The sequence below is a fragment of the Eurosta solidaginis genome, chromosome 5, assembly GCF_040869045.1.
Source record: "Eurosta solidaginis isolate ZX-2024a chromosome 5, ASM4086904v1, whole genome shotgun sequence".
Lineage (NCBI taxonomy): Eukaryota > Metazoa > Arthropoda > Insecta > Diptera > Tephritidae > Eurosta > Eurosta solidaginis.
This window is the reverse complement of record NC_090323.1, coordinates 28,690,366-28,702,589: the sequence shown is the minus strand read 5'-3', so window position 1 is coordinate 28,702,589 and position 12,224 is coordinate 28,690,366. Positions and strand designations below refer to the sequence as shown.

Below are 12,224 nucleotides of genomic sequence, written 5' to 3'. Positions count from 1 at the left end.
ATTTTGAAATTTTCTTTTATTTTTGTATTTTGTTGCACCACATCATTACTGGAGTTGAATGTTGACATAATTTACTTATATACTGTAAAGATATTAAATTTTTTGTTAAAATTTTACTTAAAAAAATTTTTTTTTTTAAAAGTGGGTGCGGTGCTTCTCTGATTTTGCTAATTTTTATTAAGCGTACATATAGTAATAGGAGTAACGTTCCTGCCAAATTTCATTATGATATCTTCAACGACTGCCAAATTACAGCTTGCAAAATTTTAAATTACCTTCTTTTAAAAGTGGGCGGTGCCACGCCCATTGCCCAAAATTTTACTAATTTTATATTTTGCGTCATAAGTTCAACTCATCTACCAAGTTTCGTCGCTTTATCTGTCTTTTGTAATGAATTGTCGCACTTTTTCGGTTTTTCGAAATTTTCGATATCGAAAAAGTGGGCGTGGTTATAGTCCGATTTCGTTCATTTTAAATAGCGATCTGAGATGAGTGCTCAGGAACCTACACACCAAATTTCATCAAGATACCTCAAAATTTACTCAAGTTATCGTGTTAACGGACGGACGGACGGACATGGCTCAATCAAATTTTTTTTCGATCCTGATTATTTTGATATATGGAAGTCTATATCTATCTCGATTCCTTTATATATGTACAACCAACCGTTATCCAATCAAACTTAATATACTCTGTGAGCTCTGCTCAACTGAGTATGAAAAGGGCGAAATTCGAAAAATCTCGAAAAACTGAAAAATTACAAAAAAAAAACTTTAAAAATGTTTTTGAATTTTTTCCGAAAAGTACATTTAAAAACATATTTAAAAAAAAAATTATCCCAAACGGTCAATTTTTGAAAAAGTTATAGCCTTTTGAAAACAAAAACGGTGTTTTTTTTTTAAATTCATAACTTTTTTTGAGTTCGATGAAAAAATTTGAAAAACTTCTGAAAAACGTCTTTTGTAAGCTAGAAAAAGAAGAAAAACTTTCAGCCAATTCTGAAGGGGTCGGGTTCAAAATTGGTCGAAATGGGATGGAATACCCAATATACTATTTTAAGATTTCAGTTGTAACAGACCAATGGATTTTTTTTTAATTAACACAAATAAAGATGAAATCTTTAATTGAACCCATTTTCATATTTTTTTAATCACATTTTTAAAATTACGAGGAAAACAAAAATTTGAAAATACGAAATTGATTTACATACCTACAGCAATCTTCTTTTCTTTATTTTCGATAATTTAAGAAGAAACTTCTATGAATTTTGAATAAATAAACATTAAATTATTATAAATAATACATTCCACAATCATTTTATAATTGACACATATATTTATATATCCACATTTTTACTAACCTACTAAGTAAAATAATATTCGTTTCCAAAATATTGGTTTGTTGCTTTAGTTTTGCACAGCTCAATGATAGCCAAAATACACATTTTTGTTGTGCTCACTGGTATCTGCTTTAAGGCAGGCATGTTTTATAAATAGTTGACGTGTCAATCACTATTACATATTTTGGAAAAAACACTGCTTTATATATATTTGAGTGGAACATACAGCCCATTGTAAATTTGCATTGCTTTTGTTTTCCCAACACTGTATATAAATATACCTAAATCATTTAACTGCGTGACATTTTTAAGATACATTGAAATATATACCCATGATACAACAAATAGAGGTAGTTCCATTTAGTGTGACATTAGCTACTTGACTTTTGCGGGGACAATTACAATTTCACCAAAACAAGCTACCAGATTGAAAAATGTTACAAATTTTTCTAATTTTGATGGATTTTATATTAACAAATACGACTAAATTACTTTCATAGTTAAAGAAAAAAAATGAGCCGCATGCGTTGGAAATATTTTAATACGAAATATCAGCCTAGAAAAGAAGGGTTTTAATAAGTTTTGTTAATAAGTTTTGTTGGAAGAAACCTGGGTCGAAGTATTACTATTATTACTAGGTCTGGAAGCACTGCGACCTTTGTGTAGATCTATTGTTGGTCAAAGTATACAAAGCAAGAAATATAGCCTTCTTAAGGTGCGTCCACACTACATGTTACAAACAGTTATATAACCAATGTTATGTAACTTGTTAGAAATTCAACTGAAAAATGTTGTATAACACGATGTTGTGTAACTTTTTTTCTGTTTTTATGGCAGGTTACATGTTACCCAGAGGTTGTCGGTAAAGATCAAAGGAAGTAGATGACTTGGTTGTATAACAAGTTGCAAGTTGTTTTAACACAATGGTGTGGACGTACCTTTAAGTGTCCGTACGTTTGCTCAGAACATGTTGACAAAACATACACGTTTGCCAATTGATTGCCCGAAGGAGGTCCTTATAAACCGACACCGCAATTTCTAAAGAGTTTAGCATACTTAAAAGCAGTTTTTATGAAATTGAATGGTGATAAATTGGCTACAAGTGCATATTTTTTATTTATTGTATAATTCAATCGTAGCTCTTGAGGAGGGAATTGTTAAACCATTTTTTAGGTTAGACACTAGTTAGTTGTACCAGGCGCATCTTGGGGCAAGCCCCACCTATACATATTCTGTGCCCTTTTAGCATTGACATGGATGCGGCGTCCCACAAACGTAACAAATTAAACACCTACCACTTACTGCAGACTTTGGAGGTAGACTTGAGAAATATCCACTGTAGAGGCATGATAATAGGGCCATGCTAGAACAACAGAATTTTTCGTTTGTTTTTTTCTGTCTAGGTATCAAGCTGCCATAAAGATATGAGTCATTAACCAATGTATGTGTCATTATCCATTATTTTTCAATAAAATTGCTTGTTTTACTGTATTCTCAATCGATATTTATGCACATAAATCGTGCTAAGCATATTATTATTGTCTCAGATGACCATTGCGTTTTCATCTTGAAGAAAATTTCAATCCCGGAAAACCACAGTTTCGCCTTAAACAGTAACGGTATGGCAACGCTTTTAGCAAAACAACAAACATTATGAAACTTCAAAAATCCCCAAATACCCATGTACGTCAAAAAATTTTGAGTGCAACTAACTTTATTTTTTATACCATATACATATATACCTGCTTGTAAAAGCCACAAATGCACACAAGCAATAAAAAAGCAATTAAATGCTTAGAATAGGTAAAGACCTACTGATTATTTATATATATATATGTAGATATATATTTCAAGTTACAAAAAATACACGCACAAACATATGTAAATATGTACATAATTAGATTAGGAACATAATTTTAAGAAATTGTATATAAGAACTTGTACATTATTAAATAAACCACATTCGTACAAAATCTCAAAACGAGCTTTGCTTTCCCTCACCAGCGGTAAGGGGCAATACTTAACATTTTTTGGTCCTTCGAGCCGGATATAAGAATTCAATCTCATTATTTTCCCCAAATTTGATGTAGTGATCGGAACGCCTGGCTCCTTATTTTTTGGAGTTCTCGAATTTTTTAGTTGTTCAAGAGTGTGGACGTATTTAACTCTCCATCGGTTCAAACAATTTGAATCGATTTCGTGGCTGATTTGCTTTTCAATAGTAAAGTGTTTACGCGGAATGAGTTTCAAATTTATCTTCTGCGGCTCCAGCGTTGTAGCACCATTTACTATTCCACTTTTATCCTCGGTTGGGCAAATTTGACCAGAATTTCCTGCCGTGGGAAAATAATGCGTTATGATGGTTGCGTTTTTAATGCTTTTCTGCTCCAACGTAGTACAAATACTGTTAACTCCGTCTATATTTATATCAAAAAATGCGAGATTTCTTCCTTTGCTCCTTCTTGTTCATTCGATTTAATATCTTCTTCTATACTTGGTTGAGCCTTGATATTGAATTCTCTGCTCTCTTCAATTTTACATCTTTCAAGCAGCATTTGAAGATGATCAATTTTTCCTTTAAATCCATTTTCCAGATTTTACTGTTCCGACTTACATATATTTTTGCTTTCTTGTTCATGCTATTCTTCTTTGCAGAGACTTACAGTACCTTCGTTGAGCTCTTTTGAGGCACGTATTGCCCCTTAGCGCTGTTGTGCGGAAGAAGCAAAGACGCAGAGGCGGAGCACGCTACCACATCGAAAGCCCTGGGTTCCCACCCCGGGCAAAGCAAAATCAAAATTTTAGAAATAAGGTTTCTCAATTAGAAGAAAATTTGTCTAAGCGGGGTCGCCCCTCGGCAGTGTTTGGCAAGCGCTCCGGGTGTATTTCTGTCATGAAAAGCTTTCAGTGAAAACTCATCTGCCTCGCAGATGCCGTTCGGAGTCGGCATAAAACAAGTAGGTCCCGTCCCGCCAATTTGTAGGAGAAATTAAAAAGGAGCACGACGCAAATTGGAAGAGAAGCTCGGCCTAAAATCTCTTCGCGCCTTACATTTATTAATTCATTTTAATACATACAAGAATAGAAAGCGACCTATGAAAAAAAATTGCCGCTAGGTGGCGCAAAGATCGAGATATTAAAAAAAATCGTGTTTCTGGTCCGATTTGGTCCATATTTGAACACATAATACATACATGAATAGAAAGCGAACTATGATGTCCGATTTGGCTCATAAAAAATAAAAAAACTCATATTTCGAACAAATATTACATACAGTCCGGTAGAAGTGACATCAAAATATTTTGGAGTTGGTGGAGGGACAAGCACACATGGCGCAGAGTAGAGTAAAGTCTTTGGAAGTATTATGATTGTAACAAATTGTCAGGAAAGAGTCTTTGTAATAATGAGTCACTAAATGAACTAAATAATATGAGAAATAATAGGCAACTAAATAAAGACTAAAAACTTGAAAATAAAATAATTAAAAAAAATTTTTAAGTTAAACGGTTTTATTGAAAACAATACTTACATGTAATAATAATAATACTAAACGCTAAAAAATAATTAGGTAGGTCCTAGGTACAAGTTATCACACACCTCATCAATCTAGGGCATTGATCAGACAATTAAATAAGAGCGTTGGACGCGTCAAATTTCTATTGATAAGTCATATATAAGACCAACTGAACCTTAATCAGGTTATGCTACGCCTCACATTTTTAGAAATTTCACGCGCCCAACGCTTTTATTTAATTGTCTGATCAACGCCCTAGATTGATGGGGAGTGTGATGACTAGTACCTGGACCTACCCAATTATTTTCTAGCTCTTAGTAGTATTATTATTTCATGTAAATATTGTTTTCAATAAAACCGTTTAACTTAAAATTTGTTTTAATTATTTTATTAATGTACAAGTTCTTCTGTGAAACTAATAACAAACCCAAATTTCGTATGTAAAAGTTATGTAGAGTCATTACACTTATGGGCAATAAAAAAACACCCAATTTCAGTACCAAGTTCCTGTAACAGTCGGACCATCATATCGACTGTTTTTTCTGTGTCGTAAACATAACAGGAATAAACCGTAGAAATCACTGTAAATGGTTTTATCCCACCCTAGGGTTATTGTTGTTGTTGTAGCAGTACACTGAAATGACAGCCATTAAAAAATAAAAAATAAATGTAAGGCGCGATAACCTCCGAAGAGATCTAAGGCCGAGCTTCTCTTCCAATTTGCGTCGTGCTCCTCTTAATTTTTCCCTACAAATTGGCCGGACGGGACCTACATGTTTTATGCCGACTCCGAACGGCATCTGCAAGGCAGACGAGTTTTCACTGAGAGCTTTTCATGGCAGAAATACAATCGGAGCGCTTGCCAGACACTGCCGAGGTGCGACCCCGCTTAGAAAAATTTTCTTCTAATTGAAAAATCTTATTTCTAAAATTTTTGATGTTGCTTTGCCCGGGAGTTGAACCCAGGGCATACGGTGTGATAGGCGGAGCACGCTGCCATCACACCACGGTGGCCGCCAGTGACAGCCATTAGTCAGGAAAAATGTCGAGTCGCTGTGGTTTCAAAACAATCCGGTTTCGGCGTTGTTCCATCATCAACATGAGTATCAAGATGCACTTTCTCCATAGCCATCTGGACCATTTTCCTTAAAATTTAGGCATCTTCAGTGAAGAGCAGGGCGAGCGTTTTCTTCAGGGCCACCGCACTATGGATTATTTATTCATTTTAATCTAAAAAATGGCAAGTTCTATCTTGGTCTCCCAAAATTCGCATTGATTTAGTAAATTTTTTTTTCCCAAGGCTGGTTCAGATTTTCTTCCATATTTTTTATTTTTTTTATACTGGGATCGCCATCTCTATTATCAAGTCAATCAGCTAAAGCTTGTCGCAAATTGTAATCAATCGAAATCGAATTAACTTGATTTGCATCTAACACTTATTGACTCAAAATACTACATATATTATTAGTGTAAACATTAGGGCATATCAAAATAAAAAAAAACATTTTTTTCTCAAAAATATGCTAAAAAATGTTGTTTAGATGCCAAATATGTTGGTAGAAATGATAAAACTTAGTTATTACCAATTTTTCCGCATGATCCCTTCAAATTCTTATACAAAATGTATGTAGAAATTTGGTATCACATTTTCTGCATCGCCGTTAAACTAGCTAAGGGAGTTACTGTAGGAAAAATGGGTTGACAAATTTTGAAGAGAATTGAACGCTTTACAAAATAGCTTTTTTTTATTTTTGTATTATGAAATTTTCTTTGCTAAATTTCTCTGTATAGCAAACTGTAATAGATTTAATAACTTTTAAGTCAAACGGTTTAGCGAACTTTTTTGTAGAGCGCTTAGCGCATAGACTAGGTATTAGGTGGGCAAGCATGGGAGCTACTCTTTTTAAAGAAGTTGGAAAGGACGCGTTTGTAATCCTCAATTGATAATTGATTTCGATCAACACAGATGAACACGTATTGGAAGGTTGAGAAGAATGCATTTCGAAGCCTCCCATGTTCCACACTTCACTAATTACGCAGCCCGACAAATTTAAGAGCCAGAAATGAGCCTATACTCTTCTGAAAGTGCAAACATTTTCATTAAAGATGTAGTATCATATTTGAGAAAGCTCTCTTCGCGATTACTTTAATACAGTCTGCGATAATTTTTCCCTACAAAATTTCTTCACAAGTTTGAAGTCCACTTTTAGGCGCGTTTGTCTCTTAGAAAGTGAATGTATGAACAAAACACTTAATTTATAGGGAACTATATCGACCACTCCATCTGCAACACAACTTCAAACTCAATATAAGAGAAATCTGCCCGAAAGAATGCTACATGTATTGATTTTGTTTTATGTAAGAATATCTCGAAAACAAGAACCAAATCCATCGAAGACTTTTCGAAAGGCATTATCTCATTTCTGCGTCTGGACATTTTTCAAATTTTGTCGGCCTGTGTTATTTACGCTGGAATGAGTGAGATTTCGATCAATACAGCTCAATGCGTATCTGGAAAGAACGTGTTTCCAATCTTCTCCTTGTCACACTCTGCATAGAAAAAGTCATTCATATTGATAACTTTTTACGTTACGTTTTCATTGATGTTGGAATGCACGTAATTCCGATGAGCGATGAGGGAAGCCATAATTTCCAAAACACCCTTATCGTGTCTTTAGGCGATCAGAAGATGTAATACGAAATTCGCCCATACAATTTATATGGGAGGTTAAAACTATGATGCCGGCAACCTTATAATCAGGGCTCTTCTTATCAGACCCCTCCATTAACATCTAAACCAGACGTCATCAGCTAGTGAAATAACTATTCGCGCGCAATTCACACATATTATTTTTCTCTTTTGACGAATTTCACTAGTTGCAATTTAGATAAATATTTCCACTTTAGAAATTGTTCCTTATTGGCATTTTTTCGATAGTTCCGAAATAGTGTTAAAATTGACAGCTAAGATATAGTTCGTTTCTTGGCACTATTTCGTTGGCTCCGTACAGGACCGAAACTCTACATGTGGCTTCTAGTAAGACATTATCCCCTTTTCCATAGTTCCGAACTGGTGAGAAAGTGGGGGGGGGGGGAAGGCATACTATAGTCGAAGCTCCTAGTAGTTTTTTTTATTGGTGGCCCATTTCTCAAATATATGTTAAATATGAAATATAAAAATCCAAACAGGATTTTATAGCTGGAGAAAATATAGTCACTAATGAACTAGTAATTAATTGGCATTATAGCTCTAGTTCCGAACCAGAAATTTGTATCTCTTGTTAATGACTTCCCATCATAGTAAATGTTCATCCGCAAAAGGTTTTAATTGTTTACTTGGCAATAAATTTTGTTAGACTCAAGCAATAAAATACTGTATGTATTGCCTATTTGTGAATTTATTTTCCATTGTTAATTCACTTACATATGTTTCTCGTTGATCAACGACTAAAGCGGCAATTACCCACCGACGTGTGCCGTACGTACGAACGTTTGTCGTACGAAACACGTTAAACCGAACTCTCAAGCCCGTAGGAATCAATGTGTGCGTCTGTGTACATGTACATAACATATTTGTGTGTGTATTGTTTACAGATAAGCACTGTTACCATTGACCAGTTTGCATGCATGCTTATGGAAACATCAACTTTTTCCAATTTAATTTTTGATGTTGTAAAAGGCTGGAATTAATATTAAATAAATATAAATAGATTACATATTTATAATCTGCACTTTTACATAATTATTTCGAATTATTTACACAATTTTTCAAACATTAATTAGGTGTTTTTACATAAAACTGCAAACGGTCAAAAATTAGCGCACAAAAGTTTACTAGGCAACTCTGTCTAGTGAGAGAGCGATCAGCTGACGCGTTCTTACGGAAAAATCAAAATTGTTTTGACTTCTACGTTCCGGGCTACGTACGAACGGGCGTTGCACGTTGGTGAGTTTTCGTTTACATTGCACACTCATAAGATAGGTCGTGTCAGCTGACACGTTTTTGGTACGTACGGTCGTGAGTAACTGCCGCATAACTGCTGCATAAACCACTAACAACACTACGAATATTTTATTCTTACCAACACAGGCACACTTTCAATGTTGTTGACCACTTGTCCAAACAAAGCTTTTAAATGTGACTCCGTGTGAAAACAAAACTACGCGTTAGTGCTTGTAGACTTGTAATTAAAAAATGTTAATTTACAAAAAATTTGTTTGTTTGGTTTTTACTTTTCATTACTCTGCCTTTATCACTAAACATGTGTGGGTACTTTTTATTTTATTTTTAATAATACACACACATATGTATATCACAATTTATTATTAGGAAATTTGAGTATCCAAACCACACTTGGTGGCCGCTTGTGTTAAACTGATTTTGAATTTTGAGTATAGAATGCAAGCGCGGCTTAGCAGCGTGAATTATCTATCCTTTGCATATGCGTGTGTGTGTGTGTGTGTGTGTGAGTTTGTGTTTATATAACACATATAAACTTCAAGTACATTGTAATGTGTTTTCACTTTTTGTTTAAAGTGTATCCATTGAATATCCGATATGATATTGCTAGCTAGGTGAGGAAAATTAGTTCTTTTGGCATACACAGGCATGAATATGAAGTGCGGCAATATAAAATCGCATATTTTACTTAGAACGATTTAGTAATGGACGTTTTAAAACAGTCACAATGGAGTTTCATATCGGAATGAGAGATAAGAAAAAGGAGTCTTATACTTACATAAAGGGGCATTTCATGCCTACTCACTCATTCTATGGATTTTGTATCGCCGATTTCGCTAAGATTTTACATCTTTCTGTACACTTTGACGCTTTTTGATTTTTTGAATATTTTCTTACTGGCAATTAGTAGATGTAGATTTTTGAGATTAACGGAATTTATTTTGAAACAAGAGAAGCAATATAATAAGAGATACATACTTGAAATGCTTCATATTATCAATATAGAGAGCGACAAACGGATAAATTTTAAAACGGACACGGAAAATTGTGCTTCGGCCTATAGGCAGCTAATAAGCAGAAACAAAAAAGCCCTTTGAGAGTAATTTGTTAGTTTAATGTCCCACCAATATTTTTATTATAATGTTAGACAACAACAGTTTACCTGTAGCTGATATATGTACATATACATATATGTATGCTGAGCGCGACGTACAGTTGGAGAAATTTGTACATGGTTGTTTTTGTCAAAATTTGTTTATATTTATGGTATTTATTTGTTTACATTATGTTGTTTATATTCGTTTCATATGTAATCTTTTAAAATTAGTCGATCAGGCACAGCCAAGAGTGTAAGTTGTGTTATAGTGATATATGTAAAATGCACTTTTTGATGTTTTTATTGTTTTTAATCTTTTTAGTCTTGAGGATGATCTCAGATTGAGGTCGAAATATTGATCAATTATTAAACAAATATATTTATTGAAACATATAAAATATTTTGTTTTTATTTATGCGTGGCCTTGAGCTCGAAAAAATGAATAATTTAAATATTGAAGGCCGAAAAACAACAAATAAAAATTATTTAATGAAAAATTTTCTTTTGAGTTACTTTTTTTTAGTTTTAGCTTTTGATGAACTTTTTATTTTAAAGTAAAAAAACTCACTACTCCTTTTCAGGCTGTTTTCATAATCTTCAGTTAATGCTAACTAATACTCTATTTTGCCGAAATAGTTCGGAGACCTATCAGATGTTGTTGTTGTTGTTGCGATAAAGGCACTTCCCGAAGATTTTGGGGAGTGTTATTGTAGGGTCCATATTTAGTTTTTAACTCTATTTTATTTACATATGTTAATACTTTAACTTGTTTTTCTACTTGTAATATTTCAATATTTAAAAATAATTTTGTACCGTTTAAATATGAAAATTTTTGAGTCAATCAAAAAAAAGAAATAAAAAGATGATAAAAAAATTTTAAGGACTACCTTTAGATACATGGACCAAAAAATAGAAGGCAATTTTTCCTTTAATACAGACATAGTCTTGTTGAATTTTTACTAAAAAACTTTAACAATAGCTCTTGTAAGAATTTTGGGATTTAAAACTATAAAGGTTGGGCGCAATCTTTCAATTTAAGGAAAACCATGTATTTGGGGTTAACTAATTGACTATTTAAAATTTAAACACGCACTCTACCTTTATAATTTTAAATCCCAAAATTCTTTTACAAGAGCTATTCTTAAAGTTTTTTAGTCAAAATTCAACAAGACTATGTCTGTATTAAAGGAAAAATTGCCTTCTATTTTTTGGTTCATTTATATAAAGGTAGTCCTTAAAATTTTTTTATCATCCTTTTATTTTCAATTCTTTAGTACTGCCTACAAAAAGGCAATTGCAACTTTGATTAGTAATTTAAGTAATTCCTAAGTGAAAATTCTTATCTTTATTTATTTGTTCAAAATAGCAAGATTTAATAGAATTAGTGGAATTTGCGCTGACAAAACTGGCGAAAACAACAGAATTCCACCTCGAATCATAACAGGAGAATTCCACGGTTTGTCAGCTACTTAATTTGCACAGCTGAAAATCGTGGTGAAATTCGCATACGCCTGAAAGTCTAAAAGAATCATGGTGAAAGTCGCGTACGCCTAAAAATATGCAAGGGCGTGCATTGAGTTGGGCCTTCAACGAGGTGGAATTCTACAACGCCTGCAACACTCAGGAGGCTAGCCATGAAGGTATGGCTTAATTTTCTAAATAGTTCGACTTGTGCGTTACGTAGCTCAATTTTTTTGATCAAACATTGCATTGTCACAGAGTTTTAAACTATATTTCAGGTTTCAAGTCTCTAGATATCCAGGAAGTTAGTTAAAAATCGATTGCAAGATTCCCAATTTAAAACTATCTCGAACCATGCGCCAAATAGCGGTTTGTTTTTGATAAAATATTGCATTGTCACCGTGTTCTGACTTACGGCCCAAGTTTCATGTCTCTAGCTCATCGGGAAGTTACTCGAAAATCGATCGCAAGATTCCCCCCGTTTTTAAAGGATTTGCAGTTATCTTGACTAGCGCGCCACATAGCGGAACTTTGTTTTCTATAAGTTATATTTTCTCCAGTCCTCTAACCAAGTGCCAAGTTTCAAGTGTCTAGGTAACCGGGAAGTTAGTTAAAAATGGATTGAAATATTTCCAAATTAAAATTTGTTTTCTTACTATCTCGATCCGCGTGCCACCTAGTGAATTTTTTTTGATCAAATGTTTGCATTGTCACCCGGTTATGACCCACGGCCCAAGTTTAAAGCCTCTAGCTCACCGGCAAGTTACTCAAAAATCGATCGCAAGATTCCCCTCGTTTTTCAGGTATTTGTAGTTATCTCAATCAGCACGCCACCTAGCGGAACTTTGTTTCC

At 33.8% G+C, this 12,224-nt stretch overlaps 2 protein-coding genes across 4 annotated transcripts in view; both read right to left on the bottom strand.

Annotated features, from left to right (window-relative positions):
* stwl (stonewall) overlaps positions 1-9,211 on the bottom strand; it is a 146,552-nt gene extending 137,341 nt beyond the window's left edge. The window contains exon 1 of the mRNA XM_067788099.1: positions 8,936-9,211. The gene's annotated coding sequence lies outside the window, so the exon portion shown is untranslated. The remainder of the gene's footprint in view (positions 1-8,935) is intronic.
* The window catches only part of LOC137252433 (transcription factor Adf-1-like), a 66,344-nt gene that overhangs the window by 33,133 nt on the left and 20,987 nt on the right, over positions 1-12,224 (bottom strand). The window contains exon 1 of one of the 3 annotated variants that reach the window (XM_067788109.1): positions 9,087-9,108. The exons of the other annotated variants lie outside the window; for them this stretch is intronic. The gene's annotated coding sequence lies outside the window, so the exon portion shown is untranslated. Of the gene's footprint in view, positions 1-9,086; positions 9,109-12,224 lie in introns of those variants that run through there. 3 annotated transcript variants of the gene reach the window in all.